The sequence below is a fragment of the Zalophus californianus genome, chromosome 7 (genome assembly GCF_009762305.2).
Source record: "Zalophus californianus isolate mZalCal1 chromosome 7, mZalCal1.pri.v2, whole genome shotgun sequence".
Lineage (NCBI taxonomy): Eukaryota > Metazoa > Chordata > Mammalia > Carnivora > Otariidae > Zalophus > Zalophus californianus.
In genome coordinates, this window is record NC_045601.1 from 97499304 (window position 1) to 97518394 (window position 19091).

At 37.8% G+C, this 19091-nt stretch overlaps 1 protein-coding gene across 7 annotated transcripts in view; it reads right to left on the reverse strand.

The window, feature by feature from the left end:
• The window catches only part of LOC113927670 (muscular LMNA interacting protein), a 239815-nt gene that overhangs the window by 200725 nt on the left and 19999 nt on the right, over positions 1 to 19091 (reverse strand). The window lies entirely within an intron of this gene.

The following is a 19091-nucleotide window of genomic DNA, read 5'->3' on the forward strand; positions in this document are numbered from 1 at the left end:
CCAGGCTCATGGCAACCATCCTCTGTCGCTCCCTCTCCTAGTGGCCAATGATGTGTCAAATCCCGCAAGTTTTGCCTCTGTAACATCTGTCTCCTTTCCATTCATGGACCATTTCTAGTGTTCAGTTCCCTACCTGTCTCAAGCAAAGCTTCTGATCCATCTTCTGTGTAACTTTGATACTGACTGTGAATTACAGCTTCAAAGAAACTACTCTAGAAATGTGACTATTTCAGCCATGAGTAACTTTCATGTGAAAGACTTTGCACCTAATTCTTTAGTCTATAAACTCATTTTTATTGCCTTATTTCTAAACACCATAGTTACTTGAGTTGAATATGGGTCAGATAATTGACTTTCTTTTTTGTTTTCAATCTAACATAAAGCACTTCAAACATTCAACTATTTGCTATTACTGTTCTCCCTCAGTAAGTGCCAAGTTAGCTCAATTTTAGTTATTTTTCAAGAACAGACAAAAGCTATCCTCAGCAACAAGCAGATATGATTTCACAAGTCAAGAAATTTCTCTGTCCCTGGCTCTCACTGGTAATGAGGTATTATATCCAAGGTGTTGCGTCATATGGTCATTTGAAAAAATAGGCAAAAGAATGTTAATTTTGACAACTTGTCATAGTGAAATAATGGCTACAATCTTAGTGTCAAATAATAGCAGGTTGTTTAAATAGCTTAAGATACAGTCATGTAATACAAAACCATGAAAATATTAAATTTAGCTTATCAATATGCTTAAAAATATAGAAAATATTACAATTTAAGAGAAAACTATAGTTTAAAACTTACACACAAGATGATTCCATTTTTTTATATGAAAATATATATCAAGGTTAGCAGAGGTAGCCTAAGAGATGAGGTCAAGGGAATTTTTCTTTTTGTTTGACCATATTTTCCATATCTTCTACAACAAAAATTATTAAATTATAGGAAAGGGAAAAAAGGAATTTTTGTCTTAGTAATACTAGCCCCCTCTCTCAAAAATGTAATGCCTATGCCTTAAGAATAGATTTCTATTGGTCTGCATTTAAAGTTAATATAAATTAGGTTATCCAACATTTGTGAAAAGCATATTTTGATGGACTCTTGGGGAAAAGAGGGTATGAGTTTCTGAAGACACTGGAAATAAGGGAAATATGGCCATCAATGACTGAGCTGCTCAAAGAAAGGATAAAAATGCTAACTTCCCCATTTAGTAATCTTGGCTAGAGAGAGCCGGCCACCCATTACAGCTGACCTTAAAAAAAAAAAAAAAAATGCAAAATTAGAGGTCTCTGCCAAATAGGCTGTTACTCTCCCAACATCCATGGCAACTCTACCTGCATAATAATAAAAGAGGTCATGATGATTCACAAGCAATCAAATTTATATTTTTGCCACTAACATATTCCTTGAGAAATTTAAAGCTCTCAAAATTTGGTCATGGATACTGTGCAACCATGCCTCATGAATTTCTAATGAGGGAAATATAATTCAACAATTTGAAGCCAAGCTTAAAATAACTGTTTAAAATAAATATAACATTTTTAAAGAAAAATCTAGAATTTCTTACATGTCAAATTTTGTGTATAATCCCACAAACTATTTCCTGTTAAACCACCTCAACATGCAATTTTATCCTACTCTGGTCCATCGCAGATCGGAAGAAAACTGGTGCACCTAAGCAACGCTAGAGAAAAACTTTTAAAGGAATTTTTCAAATAGAAATGCTTGGTTCCCTGAGTCCTTCCCACTGGTCAGCTCCTACCATTTCTTTCTAATACACATGGCATTAATTTCACTGGTTCCACACCCCCTAAGGGAAGAACAAATTAAGTAATGGTTTTAGGATGAATCTTAAGGTCTTCTTTTGAAATAATGTTATATTGAAAAAAAAAAAAAAGGCCTACTACTAATGGAAAAGATTGCTCTCAAACACCCAAAAATAAATTGGTGAAAACAGCCATGCATTTGACCTACATACCTGAACAATAACCAGCCAGGGGCCACTTGCTTGAAATACTTCCTAAATGTTGCCATGTTTCAAAAAAACAAAATCCAAAAACCTGAAGAGTATACTTTAAGTAATATTGAGAGATCCTAGGACACACAGTTTCCCATTTGGGCCAGAGCAATCACACTTAATTGGAAAGAGCTACAGTTCCACATCACACCAATAACACACATCATGTTTACAATCAAGGCAAGGCTGTGAAGGATGGCTGCTTGGCATTCTGCTTTCATTCACTCCTAAAGAATTTTGGCAGCTTTTAAAATTGACCGTGGCTTTTAATTCTTGAACCTGGAACCACCAAGGTAATTGGCACATTTGTCAAATTTAAGGACTAAATACTTAAAAGGACCAGACTGTTTATTGTTATTTGCTGTGAATTGTTAGGTCTGCACTAGCAACACAATGATAATGTAAGTGCTCTTTTTTAAAAGTCCAAGAAATTTGGCTTGTACTCTACTTGCGAAGGAAGAAAGAAGCACTAAAGTCATCATCTCTTTGGTCACTCTTCAAGAGAGAGTAGCAAAACACATAACCTCTCAGAGATCTGGATCTCCTTGGTTGCAAGCCAATCCCCCATTCCAGTCCCCCCTGACCTTACAGTTTTGGGCTAAGTGAGGCTCTAGCTTGCTCCCTGCTTCCAGTTTCTCTTTATTCCCTTCCATTCCACACACTGTTTCCATACTACGTTTTCTATAATGCTATCTTTCGCATTTTGGCCATTTGACTTTCCCTTAAGTTAGTTAAGACTGGATTTCCACTGCTTACTTAAGATTTGCTCTCCCATACAATTCCCTCACTTCTTTTTTCATGGTAGCTTATCACAAACTGGCACCCTGTTCCGCAATACTAAGAGTGAACCCAGCCCATCTCTGTGCCAGATACCCTCCTCTGCGCTGGCTGGGTTGGTTGGGTCCCTCTTCCCCTCCCTACTCAGTTTGCTTTACATAGAGGTGGAAGCAGAATATACTTGGCACAAAACATTAGAATCATAGGGCTGTGAGTAGAGCAGCTTTCCTGAGAGAGGGTTGAGGGTAAGCAAGAATAAAAATAGCTGGAATAAACCCAAACACCAGGAAGAAAAATTCTGTAGACACTGGGCCTGGCATGCTGTGCTGAGCTTCTTCAATTCAACTTAATTTTTCAAAATTGATTTTTTGATTCATTACAGTTTAACTAACCTAAGGGAGATAGGTAAAAACTCTTATTAATTTAAAACATGACTTTTACTTTAAAACTAATACAAACGTGTCATGTAGCAAAATGAAAAATGTGCGTTCCTTTTTATTAAAACTAACACAAATGTGTCATGTAGCAAAATGAAAAATGTGCATTCCTTTTTATTCCTTTATTCCTTTTAAAGATAAAATTAAGATATTTTATTTTTTCTTTTATTATGTTAAGTTAGTCACCATACAATACATCATTAGTTTTTGATGTAGTGATCCACGCTTCATTGTTTTCATATAACACCCAGTGCTCCATGCAGTACGTGCCCTCCTTAATACCCATCACCGGGCTAACCCAACCCCCCACCCCCTCCCCTCTAACACCATCAGTTTGTTTCTCAGAGTCCCTAGTCTCTCATGGTTCATCTCTCCCTCCGATTTCCCCCTCTTCATTTTTCCCTTCCTTCTCCTAATGTCCTCCATGAAAAAATGTTCATCATCATTAGCCATCAGGGAAATTCAAATCAAAACCACATTAGAATGACAGTTAGAATGACAAAAATTGGCAAGGCAAGAAATTAAGGTATTTTCTAAAAAGGTCCGGCTTGGAGGAGACAGCACTGGGCTATATAAAGCATTTGGGGTACATGTTCCCACTCCTCTGAGACTACCTCAAAGGAAGCAGCCCTGGTAGTCTAAAGAAGGTTCAGGAGTATTGTAGGAAAAGGGGTGCAGTGAGGTGCTATGCTGGCAGAAATCTCAGAGCACACAGGTAGAAAATCTCTCTGTATCTTGAGACTTTTGCCTACGATTGATAGCAAACATACATAACCAGCTCTAAATCTTTCCAGATGAGACCTTACTCCCTGTTATACTTCATGTCTCCTTTCCCATTCATTATCTCTTCTCTGTGTCCCCGCACAGGTAACAATTCATTACTGTTGATGAGAATGAGGATGATCATGGTGATTAATTTATATATTGGCTTAACTGGACGAAGCAATGTCCAGATAGCAGGTAAAACGTTACTTCTTGGTGTTGTCTGTGAGGGTGTTTCTGCAGGAAATTAGCATTTGAATCAGTAGACTGAGGAAAGAAGATCCACCTTCACCACTGCGGTGGGGGGGAGGCACATCATTCAATCCTTTGACTGCTGAATAGCACGAAAAGGCAGAGGAAGGGAGAATTCTCTCTCTCTTCTTGGATGCCCATCTTCTGCCCTCAGACATCAGAGCTCCTCATTCTATGGCCTTTGGACTTGAAGTGAATTCTACCGCTGGACTTTCTGGTTCTCCAGCCTGCAGACAGCTTATTGTGGCAGATCTCAGCCCCCACAGTCATGCAAGCCATTCCCCATGCTACATCTCTGCTTATGAAGACAGGCAGAAAGGTAGATAGATTAAATAGACTAGAGAGATAATAAGTAGCTGGTAGATCGATAGATCAATAAATATCCTAGCAGTTCTGTTTCTCTGGAGAACACTGACTAATAAAATGATGAGGATGATAATAATGCTGGTAATGGCTAGATTCCTACCTTTCCACTTTTCAAGACATTGATAAGTGGAAAGTGGTGATATATATTACCAATTTATACACAGGTTTATATGTAGGCACACACATACCTATATACATTTATACCTTTACACAGATATATTCCTACCTCTCTATTATATGTAGATATTACCATGGTGTCTTAGCAATTATGTCAGGCTTATGGCAGAGGAACTTCATTCCTAACTCAGACATGAGGAAATGAAGGGAGAGAGGGTGGGTAGGCTGTCCCTAGTGAGGACAGAGCCCATGACTAAAGGTCTGCTGCCCTTGCCATTTGTCTACAATTCCGCTGTTCTTTGTTTCCTCAACATGTTTAGGTTGTATCGCAGAATACTGGTGCGCAGACATTTTGTAAATGTTCCTCTGTAATGTCACATTTTAGCCCCAACTAGACTACAGCTGTCTGATGATAACCTGTTATTATCCCATTCAATTCCCTGCCTACTGTTGTCGTAAGAGTCGTGACTTTTAAAAAAATAAATAAATAATGTTTGGGACCCTAAAATCGGTTGCTAAGGAAATAAGTTGAAAATGCAGCCATAAATAAGTAAATATATTTATTGAAAGCAAAAAAAGAAGAAAACATACAAAGATGAGGACAAAGAAGAAGAAACAGAAGGAAGGAGGAGGAAGCAGAGGAGGAGAAAGAAGACAGGGACTGCTCCAGCCTTCTCATGGCACTCCTAGCTAGAAAATCACACACACACACACACACACACACGTGCGCGCGCGCCAATGGGAGGAACTTGGTCCAGACAGTGTTTGGACCAACTAGGGAGGTTGTTGTCAGTTGTTTATTCACAGAAAGGCTGAGTGTAAAAACCACAAACACAGAGAACGTTGAGATAGAAGTCAAAGGAAATCCCAGTGGACACTGCTATTTTGGCCATCACAATAGCATGTGCTTTGAGCATTTTGTACCCCAAATCCAGGGAATCTAAATGAGCTTCATTGAATAGGACGGCCTATAAAGCCAGGACTTAGCCACTCAAAATGCTGACAGTGGGCCTTTGAAAAACACTGGTCTAATCAATGGCCAAATTCTCTGGCAATGGCAGAACTACTTGAATAGACACTTAAACAATGATACACAAATGTCAAATCTGCACATCGAAAGATAGTCAGTGTCATTAGCTATTGGGAATGCAAGTTAGAAGCCTGATGAGATACCAGCACTCACCTACTAGGATGGCTATAACAAAAAAAATTCTGAAAATATCAAGTGCAGGTAAGGATAAAGAGCTACTAGAATTCTCACACACTGCTGGTGGGAATGCCAAACGGTTTCTCCACTATGAGAAAACAGTTTGGCAATTTCTTACAAAGGTAAACATATACTTCTCTGACCCAGAAAATCCTCTTCTAGTTATTGACCCTCGAGAAAGAGGGGCTTCCATTCACACAAAAATCTGTACACTGTTGTTTGTAACAGCTCTATTCATAATAGCCCCAAACTAGAAACAACCCAAATGCCTTTCAGAGGGTGAACTTAGGTTAAACAAACTGAAACATCTAGGGACGCCTGGGTGGCTCAGTTGGTTAAGCATCTGCCTTCAGCTCAGGTCATGATCCTGGGGTCCCGGGATGGAGCCCCCGCATGGAGCCCTGAATCAAGCTCCCTGCTCAGCAGGGAGTCTGCTTCCGCCTCTCCCTCTGCCCCTCCCCGCTGCTTGTGTGCACTCTTTCTCTCTCTCAAATAAATAAATAAAATCTCAAAAAAAAAAAAAACCTTAAACATCTGTACAGTGCAATCTTATGTAACAGTAAAGACACAAAGTATTGATCTATTGAGGTATGCAATCACTTGGATGGATCTTCAAGGTTTTATACTGAGTGAAAGAAGCCAGTCTCAAAAGGTTACATGCTATACCATTCTACTGGTATGACATTCTCAAAAAGACATAACTATAGTTTCAGAAAATAGATCCACTGATCTATTCTGCTGCCAGGGGTTAAGAGGAAAGGAAGATGTAACTACAAAAGGGCAATTCTGAAACTGCACACTGTATCCCCACAAGGGAGTTTTTGAAAGTGACTGAGCTGTTCTGTACCCGGATGGCAGTGTATGCAAATCTATAGATGTGTTAAAATTTATAGAACGGTATACAAAAAAGTCAATTACACTGTATGCTAATTTAAAGTAAGAGTGGGGCGCCTGGGTGGCTCGGTCGGTTACGCGCGCAACTCTTTATTTCAGCTCAGGTCATGATCTCAGGAGAGATTCTCTCTCCCTCCATTTGGCCCCACTGTTCCTCACCACCCATTCAATTGCTCTCTCTCTCTCAATAAAATAAAGTACAATTAAGAATAAGAAAAATAATTACCAGACGTATTTGTTCAATAACTTTTCACTCTGCAGCAGGATTCTCAGGAACAAATTAAGGTTATTTAGCAAAAATTAAATGCATACATTAGAAAGGAATAGCATAAAAGAAAAATCCACTGGGAGACTGGAGTGGGGAGAAATCATTTCTGGATAAGAATGAGGACATAGTTAAAAGGTAGCCTGGATCTTAGAAGATTGGTAGATTTTTTTTTTAATTTTTTAATTTTTATAACATTATCAGTACTACAGAAGTAATATTTGCCGTGTAACACAGTCCAACAACACAGAAGTATATAACTAAATGGTGAAAGCCACACAAACACACACATACACACAAATACAACCCTATCACTGCTAATCCCACTCCCCATGGTAACCATTGTTAACTTGGACGTAGCTCGGTTGATATCCTCCCATTTTTCAATATATATATGAAGAATATATTCATACAGTTTATTGACCAGACTGAAATCAGTAAAAATGATTTTATTTTACAGGCATGAAATGATTGCATTTTTCTCCAATGCCTGTAACCATACTCTCTCAGATTTTTATCACCCTTAAAAAACAGCTTGAGAAGATTCCCTAATTTTGGGATCCTTTCAGCCACTATAACTAACTCACTAAATTTATTTAGAGCAGCAGTTTTTAGGGGAAAACCTGAAATGATCTCATGTAATTCTGAACATGTCAAAAATAATATACACTTGAAGCTAATATAACATTTATGTTAATTATAGTTCAATAAAAAATAATTAAAATTTTAAAAACAAAATAAAAATTGCAAAAAAAATGCAAGAGTAGAAAAAAACAAATCTGTCTAGGTTAATAATATGTATATGCTGTCAAATATGCATGTTTAGCTAAATTAATAATGTATGAATAGACTTTTGATCATTTCATCTAAATCCCAAAAGATTTACATATTCAAATAAACCCTCAAAAACTTTATGGTGTCCCTATCAGAAAAATGGAGAATAACCTCACATACCTCACATTCAGGGCCACTTTATGTCAAATGTACATACAAACATAATGCTCCGGTTTTATTTTTTAACAAAAATGGAATATAAATAGGATCTGTTATTTTCATATCTTTTTCCTTACTTAACCACATGCTATTGATAAGTCGTCAGTGTAACAGACCTCATTTTTTTTAATGACCTATGGTTAACCGGCCACACAATAATAAGCATTTAGATTGTTTCCTGTTTTTGCTATTACAAAATATTGTTTCAGGAAAGGTTTATATACTTTGTGTATTAGTTTCCTAGGGCTGCTGTAACAAATTAGTGCAAACTTGGTGTCTTAAAACAACAGGTGTATATATTCCCTCCCAGTTTTGGAAGCCAGAAGTCCAAAATGAAGCTGTTGGCAGGGGCAGGCTGTCTCACTCTATCTGGGCGGCAAGCCTTGCCTCTTCCAGCTCCTGGTGGCTCCAGCTGGTGCTTGGGTTGTGGCAAAAGAACTCCAATGTCTGCCTCCATCTTCGGATGGCTTTCTCCCATGTCTGTCTTCTCCACTTTTCTTAGGACACTTGTCTTGGGATTCAGACCCTAATCCAGGATGATCTCATCTTAAATTCCCTAACTTAATTATACCCACAAAGACCTTTGTTTCAAATAAGGTCATAGGCTGGCCATATCTTTTGGGAGCACAAGGCACCATTTAACTCACTAGACCTTAGAGCATATGAGCAAGGAGCCTATAAGATTTTGTAGAAAGTGGCCTAATTAGACTATAAAGTACTTAAATTCAAATTGTGTTAGATACTTCACCAACTCTGGATACCACTGGTTTCTTTCATGTTTGCTAATAAAAATGGTTAAAATGGTGCCTTGTTTTAATTTGAACTTCTTTGATAATTAATGAGAATAAACATCTTTTTGCATCCTCATTGGCATTTTCTATTTCTTCTGGCTCGTGCTCTTTGTTTATTCCTTTAGTGTGTGTGGTTTTTTTTAATTTTATTTTCCTCATTTTTCCTCACTGATTTGTAATTCCTCTTGACTGGTAAGACTTGTATATATGAAAGAAAAACAAGTGAAGATTTTGAAAGCTGACCTCTCCTTTCTTCTGGAGGCTCTGGGTGTGAAAATTCAGGTCTGGGATTTGGGTGGGGAGCTATGGCTTCCCACTGTAGAAACTCAGGTCACGCCTCTGGTCACCAGAACTAAGGTTGGTTTGTTGGTTGGTTGGTTGGTTGGTTTTGTTGTCCAGATCAAGGAGGGCTCTAAGCAGTGGCCCCTCTCCACTAAGCATTATAACATAATAGCTAAAATCATAGGCTCTAAGTCAAACATGCCTTCCAGAAAAGACCGTGCCTGTTCCTCTGTGCTCCTGGGACAAGTCGACCTTGCACAGTTCGTTTCCTCATTTGCAAAATGAGAAATATATAAAAATAAAATATACTGAAAACCCCTTGAACTTATCTTTCAGTGGTTAATTCTCTCCCTTGTCTCCTCCCCATCAAGTGTTAGAATGAAGAGAGGCTTTCCTGAAGATTTTTGAGTGGCCACCATCTGCTCTCTCACCTCTAACAATCTCTATTTCTTCATCCTGTTTTATTTTCTTTTCCCATTATTGTTACTTGAAATTACCTTGTCTACTTATTTATTTAATGGATTATAGTCAGCCCTCTCGTCACCCTCCCTTGTAATGCCAGTCCCATGAAGGCTGCGACCTAGTTGGTCACATCCACTCTACATTCTCAAGACCAAAAGCTTCGCCTGATACACAGTAGATGCTCAAAAGATCTTTTTAAGCAGATGAATGAATTATTAATGAATGAATGAAGTAGCCTTCTACATAATAAGTGTTCAACAATGACAATGAAAATCAATATCTAAATCTCTATGATTCTGCTTGTTCAATTAATTAACAAGAAGAGCCCATTAGACTGAGGTTGCTTCGGTGCATTAGTAGCCTCTGTAAGCCGACCAAAACCTAAGCCTGTAACGCCTCAAGGTTAAGAAATTGAAAGCTAAAGACAACCAATCACATAGAGCCAACTAGAGTTTCCCATATAAGGCAACTGTTTAAGCTTTAACTGGACAAATAATGTCCTTGCTTTGCTTCTGCCTCATCCTATAAATGTCTTTCCCTAGCTCCTATGGGTGGAACACAACTAACCACTTCCAGTTTGGCACTGCCCACTTCAAATCAATTTTGGTCTAACTCAACATTTTTAATATGCCTCTGTTTATCTTTTAACATACTATATTCAATACTATATAGAATACACACTCTATATATACACACTACACACACACACACACACACACACACACACACACACACAAAGACGTAACTTGCTAACCAGTATCTGTGCTCTCAAATCCTCTTTCAGGTCAAATGTATTGTGTTGGCATTATAGTCACTAACTGCTAAGCAGGTACTTTATTATTTTTCAATGTTCTAGCTTTCTTAAAGTGAAGAAGTCTGTAGTTATTATTCAGTTTTGGTCTAAAGACAGTTAACATTTTAGCATGGCTGACCAGTTCAACATATAACTCATTACCACACAGAACATACGCTGTATGTATTACATTACCTCTATTCTTTTCAACTGCATTTAATAGTTCATTTTATAGGGTGTGGGCTGGAGGAAATGAGTGAAGGTGGCCAACAGTACAAACTTTCAGGAATAAGATTAATAAGATCTCAGGATGTAATGTACAGCATGGTAACTATAAAATAAATCAAAAGAGACTGGGAGATTTAAGGGCAGAATTAAAATATTAGTGCTCTTAATGATCATATCTTGCTTGTTTAGGTCACTAAGTGAACCAACACCATTCAGTTTCACATATGGGGCTAGCATCCATTCCCTCATATGAAAGCAAGTTCAGCCCCATGCCATAAAAAATTTTCTAGTTTGTGTTTTTGTTACTGATATTCATTTCATTCCATCTTTAAACCTGAGAGACACCATTGCTTCCACTCGCACCAGGACAGAGGACTTTTCATTTGGAAAGACAGGTGAGTTCTGGCTTTAAGATCAGTCTGGGCCATTAACACAATTCAATAACATTCACTCATTTTAAATCCAACATATTTATTCCTCTTGAGCTATTTTATTTGTGTTTGTTTGTTTTTAAATGGCAGCTCCCAGCATGATTTTCAGAGGAGAATGATTTAAAGTTCATAAAATGTCATCACACAGTACCACTTTCTCTAACAAATTACCCAGGAAATAAAGATGAAAGTCAAACATAAATGACTTAAAACTTTTTTATGTAACATGATCTAAAATGACTAGAAACATCAGATTTCCAAAGATCTCATACAATTTTGCTCACATTCTTTATTAGTGAAATTTTTATTGTTTGAAGATACAAAGCATGTCAATCTTCAAAAATTATTCAAATTTGTTTTATAGATTTTTGTGATTATTATGCATCTTCTATTCCAACCAGAGGTAAATTTTCCAAAAGTAACTCTATTTTTATTAACTTACATGACAGGACTATTGTCTTTTTGAGATTCTCTCTGAGTTGAGTTCTGATAAAACACACAAGTTACCTCTAACCAGAAGTTTCATTAATAAGAATTCCTCCAAAAGAACATTCTGAACACCTAATACATTACAATTTCTCAGTTACCACTTACAACACATCCAGTTCCGTGAGAGAAAAAGAAATTTCAGATTCTAAGGGAATATGAAGCAAGGCCATGAGGTAAAAATGAAACAATGCATACACAAATCCCAAGGACTATGCCTATCTGCATACTATGTCTTCAAACCTTTGTAGTTTTAAGTCTAATTTCCTAATGTGAAAAGTAAATGTGCCTACTTATCCATGTGATAAGAATTATAAAATAGAAAAAAAATTTAACTTTAGTGTTTGTAATATAACAAAGATCAGTTTGTTTGCTAGATGGGAAAATTAGGACTCTGAAAGAAGCAAAAGAAAATAGAATATGCTACATGCTAAGAAGTTACAGTTTGAGAGGCGCCTAAGTGGCACAGCTGGGTAAGCATCCAGCTCTTGGTTTTGGCTCAGGTTGTGATCTTGGGGTCGTGAGACTGAGCCCCACATTGGGCTCTGCACTCAGCATGGAGTCTGCTTCAGACTCCCTCTTCCTCTGCCCCTCCCTGCTGCGTGCTCTCTCTCTCAAATAAAAAAAAAGAAATCTTGAAAAAAAGAAATTGCAGTTTAGTAATGACCAAAAAGAAAAAAAAAAAAAAATCCAGTCGACCTTTCTAAAGACATCTGAAAGCAGAGACCAAAATGTCAGAAAAAGTGGTTTTCCAGACTTTTGGAATTCATGGATTAGTAATTGTTTTTTAAGGATTCATCATCATTCAGGATGCCTGGGTGGCTCAGTCAGTTAAGCATCTGCCTTTGGTTCAGGTCATGATCCCAGGATCCTGTGACTGATCCCTCATTGGGCTCCTCGCTCGGCGCGGAGCCTGCTTCTCCCTCTCCCTCTGCCACTCCCCCTGCTTGTGCTCTCTTTCTCTCTGATAAATAAAAAAATAAACTCTTTTTTTTTAAAAAAAAAGGATTCATCATCATTCATAAATATAAAAACTGTAAAAGCAAAACAGAAGAATGCGATCTCCAAAAAAAGGATAATCCTTTAAATATACTTAATAAACAAACAAATTATCTTATGGACATTACATTGTTCTTATTCTTCTCATTTACTTTAGTAAATAAAACCTTGTCACAGAGAAGCAGTAATCCACAAACCATTTCTGGCATTCTGTCTTCCAGAACATCATGAATGAATGAGGTGCTGAGAGGCATGCACTCCCTGACTCGAAGGATCTGCTCTTCTTAAGGAGCCCCAATTCTTCTGACCACGTGTAAGAGAAAACCTCACTATGAAGCCAATAACCTTAACTCCAAGTGGAGCCATATCAGAGAACAAATGTGTACTGATGAGTTATCAGAGGGCATATTCAATAGTCTAGTATGTTCTTTTGCTCTGCCTCACTTTATGGGTACTCAGGTCACACATTAGGACCACAGCTGACCCATGGCAGAATCCTGAGGGATTAGGGGAGCAAGGGGAGGTGTGAACAAGCATTTTCTGAACACCATATGCATTGACCTAGGTGGTGTCATTATTTAACATCACACTAAATTATAAAAATATTATCAGATATTAGTAACAACTCAGAAAGAACGAAGATTCACTGATGAGAAGTTGCCAAAACAACTCCACAGCTGGAAGGCATTAGAATCGTGATTCTATCTTTGAATCTAACATGACATTTTAAGCACTCCACATTGGCAGCTTTGTTTTGACCATTGCCCACAATTCTCCCCTATGATATCCATCAATCTCTTTTTCAGAATGATCTTTCCCCTTTCGAAATGTATCCCCAGGCTGCCGACCTTTGCTTTCTCAACAAATCTGATAAATTTCTGCAAAGCTCGCAAGGACTAACAGACTATCCTTCCCCTTTTATTAAGCATTTCCACTTTACAACATCATCTTTAGCCAAAATCATGATGGAGAACAATATTATTGTTTGGAAGCACCAATAATCTCCCCCCGCAATCTCTCTCTCCCTCTCTCTCTCACACACATGCGCCCACACGTAAAAGCAACTACTCAGTTTTAGTGGCTTACAAATGTCCTTTGAGAAGAAATTCTCAAATTTCTTTGTATGAACCCACTTAATCACGTTGGGTCACTGGGTTAATCCAGGAAAGACACGGAAGTTGGCAAGATTCCAGACACCACACATGTGGGATTGAGCGGCTGGACCTACAGTATGACATGCCCCTGGCTCTGAGGATCTTGGAAACACTGTGAATATTATCACCAGTCTTTTGCAAAGTACACACTGAATTATCAATCCAATAAAAACAAAAGCAGAACATAATGTGGGAAAAAATAATGCAACCTAGGAGAGACCCCCTCCCCCTTGATGGCCCAAATGCTTTCATTACTCATAGTCCCATGTGTCAACCAAAGAAAGATAAGGTCAATAAATATTACAAGGCACTTACTATGCTCCCATGGCTCTCAAAGGGTATTACTAAAGAAACATTGTTTTCCTATTTTGTGGCATAATTGACCAGTAAAATTGCATGATGTTTAAAGTCTACACATCAAGGTTATGATTTCATAGACATACACATTCTGAAAGGATTCCCCCTATCATGTTAACTAGCACATCTATCACCTCTCCTATTTACCTTCTTTTTTTTTTTTTTTTTTTTTTGGAGAGAACATTTAAGTTCTATTCTTTTAGCAGATTTTAATAATATAATATAGTGTTACCTATAGCCCCCATTTTATACATTAAATCCCCAGAACTTATTCATCCTCTAACTGAAAGTTTGTACCCTTTACCAACCTCTCCCTATTTCCCCTGTCCTCCCCCACTAAGCCCTTGGCAACCAGTTTTCTACTCTGTTGAAAGAACATTTTTTTAAGTCCTAGCATTGTCCACAAGTTCTCAAGAATGTGTGTGTTCTCCCCCACTCCTCACACCCCAGTGACAAAGTATAGATTTCTACTCTATAGTTACTGAGTAGAGCCTTTGGAGGCCCCTCTTCCCTCATGCCTCCATCCAGGGCTGGTCTAGAACCTCTGAGAGATGTTGTATGAGAAGAAAATAATTTTTACTGTGTTAAGTAAGTATATTTGGGTTTATTTGTAAGAGCTCTACAAATCCAAGTGAATTAGGCTAACAATTTTCCCATTAAAACTTTGGTGACTGGCTGGAATTCAATTGTCAAAATTATTACATGTGTTATTTCTCACAGTAACTCTTTGATATGAGCACTGTTGTTACCTTCATTTTACAGTCAAAAATTCTGATATTTAGAGAAGTGAGTCAGCTTGCCAAGATTACATAGCTGGTGAGTGGTGGGAGCCAGGAATTGGGCACAGCATGATTTTCAAGCTATTGTTTTGCACATCTATATAATTCCTTTGTCCCTAAGTATGCTGGGCTAAACCAATTCAAATATTTTGGAGAGATACTGGCATTTTTTAAATTAACGAACTGATCCTTTTAAAATTTTTTTTATCTTTGCTCAATACTTATCTATATTGTCCATTTTAATAAACTTCAATTTTGGGGCCCCCACAAAATGGTCGTCTTATTATATACAGATCTATGCTTTTAAAGGTACAACTCCAATAATTAAATATATTTATACAAGGGCAATTCCCCATGGTAAAAATTCCAGAAGCATTCCGGATTTGCCTCTTTCTGTAGGTAAAGCACAAAATCTAGGCATCATGCCTCCTGTCAGAACTTTCAAGAATCTATGCTCCACCCTCCTAGGAAGTTATAGAATTACATAAATTAAAACTGGAAGAAACCTCAGATTATCTGGTTGGATACTTTCTTTTTTGCAGGGGATAAAAGAAGATATTGAGAAACAGAGAGGTAAGCCTCTTGTCTCAGCCATGCTTAAACTGAAGGCCAAGCTATCCTCATTATATGCCACTGTATCGTGCTGCTCCGCTCCAAGAACGACGATGAGAGACCAAAGATAAGAGCAACATTTAATGTTCCCTAATAACCTCAGGACGAGATTTATGATGTTAGGAAAAGGAAGGAGAAGAGGAAGAAGAAGAAAACAAAGAGGAAGAAGAAGGAGAAGAGCCACAAACTGGCAGAAAATATTTGTAAGCCACACCAAAAAAGGACATGTACCTACAGTCTATAAAAAAAACTCCCAAAAGTCAGCAACAAGAACAAAAACAACCTAATTAAAACATGGGTAAAACATCTGAACAGACACTTCACCAAAAAAGATAAACATATGGCAAATAAGCACATGAAAAGATATTCAACACTATTAGCTATCAAGGAAATGCAAATTAAAAACCCAGTGAGATACCACTATATACCCATTAGAATAACTAAAATAAAAAATAATGACAACACCAAATGCTGGCAAAGGTGTAGTGAAAATGGAACCATCATACATTAATGATGAAAATGTAAAATGATATAGCTACTTTGGAAAATAGTTCAGCAGTTCCTTTTTAAAACAAAAAATTGACTTACCATATGACCTGCAATTGCATTCTTAGGGACTTATCCCAGAGAAATTATAACCTATTTTCACACAGAAATTCGTACACAGATATTCACGGCAACTTTATCTATAAATAGCTAAAAACTGGAAACCACCCAAATGTCCCTCACTAGGCAAATGATTAAACAAAATGTGGTATATTCATACCATGAAATACTACTGAGCAACAGAAGAACAAATTGTGGATATGCAACTTGAATGAACCTCAAGGAAGTTATGCTGACTGAAAAAAACAAACAAACACAAAACAAAGCAAAAAACCAACCTCAGGAGGTTACATACTGCAAAACTTCATTTATTTAACAGTAGTGAAATAACATAATTACAGTTAACCCTTGAACAACAGGGGTTTGAACTGCTCACATCCACCTATGTGTGGATTTTTTACAGTGCAATACTGTAAATGTGTTTTCCTTTTTTTAGGAAGTATTTTTTAAGATTTTATTTATTTATTTGTCAGTGGGGGAACAAGCAGGGGGAGCGGCAGGCAGAGGGAGAAGCAGGCTTCCCGCTGAGCAGGGAGCCCGACGTGGGGCTCGATCCCAGGACCTCTGGACCATGACCTGATCCGAAGGCAGACGCTTAACTGACTGAGCCACCCAGGTGCCCCAAGTAAATGTATTTTTCTTATCATTTCCTTAATAACATTTTCTTTTCTACAGCTTATTTTATTGTAAGTATAGAGTATATAATACACATAACATATAAAACGTATGTTAACTTTATCTAGTTAGTAAATGGGTTTCTTGGGTTCTCTGAGCCCCTCTAGAGAATTAATTGAACCCAAGGAGGGGGTTGTGGGACCCTCTGATTTTTAGCCAGCTGGTCAAAACGGTAACAACTTGAGTTTGCAATTAACATTTGAAGTGGAGGGCATTCTTGTAAGATTGAGTACTTAACCTTAGAAATCTGATGCTGTCTCTGTAGGTGGTGTCAGAATCTAGTTGGATTTCTTCCTGTCATGAGCTTGCTATGAAGGCGCACACACGAGTTGTGTCCACAACAGTGTCCACAGTGTCAGCTTTATTCAACCATAAAGCAAAGTTAATCACAATTCTAAAGCAGGTTCAAGATTCCAAACTCCATGACATTTCACCATGTGATTAAACTTGGCTTCTTACACAACACACACAGGGCAGGACAGAAAACAAACCACACAACAAACAAGATAACAGAGGGTGTAGGAAGTTAACGAACCAAACTCCAAGTCAGTCTGGGGGCGTGCAGTTCAGATGAGACCTCTGTCCTGTCCGGGTCAGCTCTCAGCACTTACTGCTTATTTAGTTCAAGCGGTGAAGGCTCTCAGTTCTGTTCGGAGATCAACTGGGTAGAGCCTGTGGTGACAGTTGCTTTTTTTCAAATGGTCAGACATAGAGGGGGTCATGTCTGAAGAGTCTGGCAGTTTGCTGCCAAAATCTTCCCCTTTTAAATGGATTGAATCAGTCTCGGGCCCCTGCAGTTCTCCTCTGCTTCTGCTTGCTATCAGTTCTGGGATGTCAGCTGCTGCTGGCCCCAGAGATATCTTGTAGGTGCATACTTTTAACTACTTGCATCACTGCTTGTCACAGGCTCCTGCTTGACATGAGAGACTCCATTTTGTTCTCTATGCTTTTTGTTGTCTTGTTGCTGAAGCTAAGACTTCCAGTACTAAATTAAATAGTAATGGTGAGAGTGGACATCCCTGTCTTGCTCCTGATGGTAGAAGAAGAGCTCTTAGTTTTTCCCCATTGTGGAGGATACGAGACATGGGTCTTTCATATATGGATCTTAGGATGTTGAGGTATGTTCCATCTATACCTACTTTGTTGAAGGTTTTTATCAAGAATGAATGCTGTATTTTGTCAAATGCTTTATCTACATCTGTTGAGAGGTTCATATGGTTCTTATCTTTTTATTAATGTGTATCATGTTAATTGATTTGTGACTAGTGAGCCACCCCTACAGCCCAGGAATAAATCCCACTTCATCGTGGTGAATCATTCTTCTGATGCACTGTTCGACTCATTTTGCTAGTGTTAGGCATCCCTGTCACTTATCAACTCAGATAAAGTGCATGATACATGCACACACAGAGACATGCAAAAGTCATGCCTCTGCAGTTCATCCAGGAGTACCCCTTCCCATGTCTCAGACGCAGCCCTGGGTGCCAGAAAAACAAAGCTCCTGGCCTCGAGGAGTTTGCAGTCTCTCGGTGGTAAAGCTATTAAAGCAAAAGGAGGAAAGCACTTAAGGTTTCTTTAAATCTGCTCTCACATGAAGAACACTTACCTTGAATACTTCCCTGATACAATCTCATGAAGTCAGCAAAGTCATAAATATGTAAGTTTATTATGAAAAAAATCACTGAGCCATTCAAAATTTCAGTAAGCCTGAAAAATAGAATTCAACCCCTGGGACTGTTGCCTTTATTTGGAGGATTAAGATTCTATGATGGACATTGGGGAGGGTATGTGCTATGGTGAGCACTGTGAACTGCGTTAAGACTGATGAATTACAGACTGGTACCCCTGAAACAAATAATACATTATGTTAATAAAAAAATTTTAATTAAAAAAATAAAATAAAAATAAAATAAAAAAGATTCTATGGTTCAGCTCAAAGAGATGTGCTGCACAAACGTATTCACTGACTGCATGTTAGTGGTCTGCGAATCTGGAGGGTCCATAAAAGAATTGTTCATAACATCTGTATCTTTGTAGGGAAAAAAGTCATATATATTCCACTATCCTACTATCCTTAAATTTCCTTGTATTTTATAAGAGATTAGTATTTCATTCCCCTACTGTGTCCATTATTTTTACTTTTGTAAATACTGTTGTAATAAACATCGTTATAACTAAAAATTTGTATATTTCTTCACTTCAAACAGATCCGTAGAGTAAGAGTCTGGCCAGTGTGTATGTATTTAACACATCAGTATTATGCTCCAAAAAGGGGGTACCAATTTACAGTGCCACTTGTAATGTGTGCAACTGTATGTTTTATGGAAAAATTCTTAAGTAAAAAAATTAATGAAC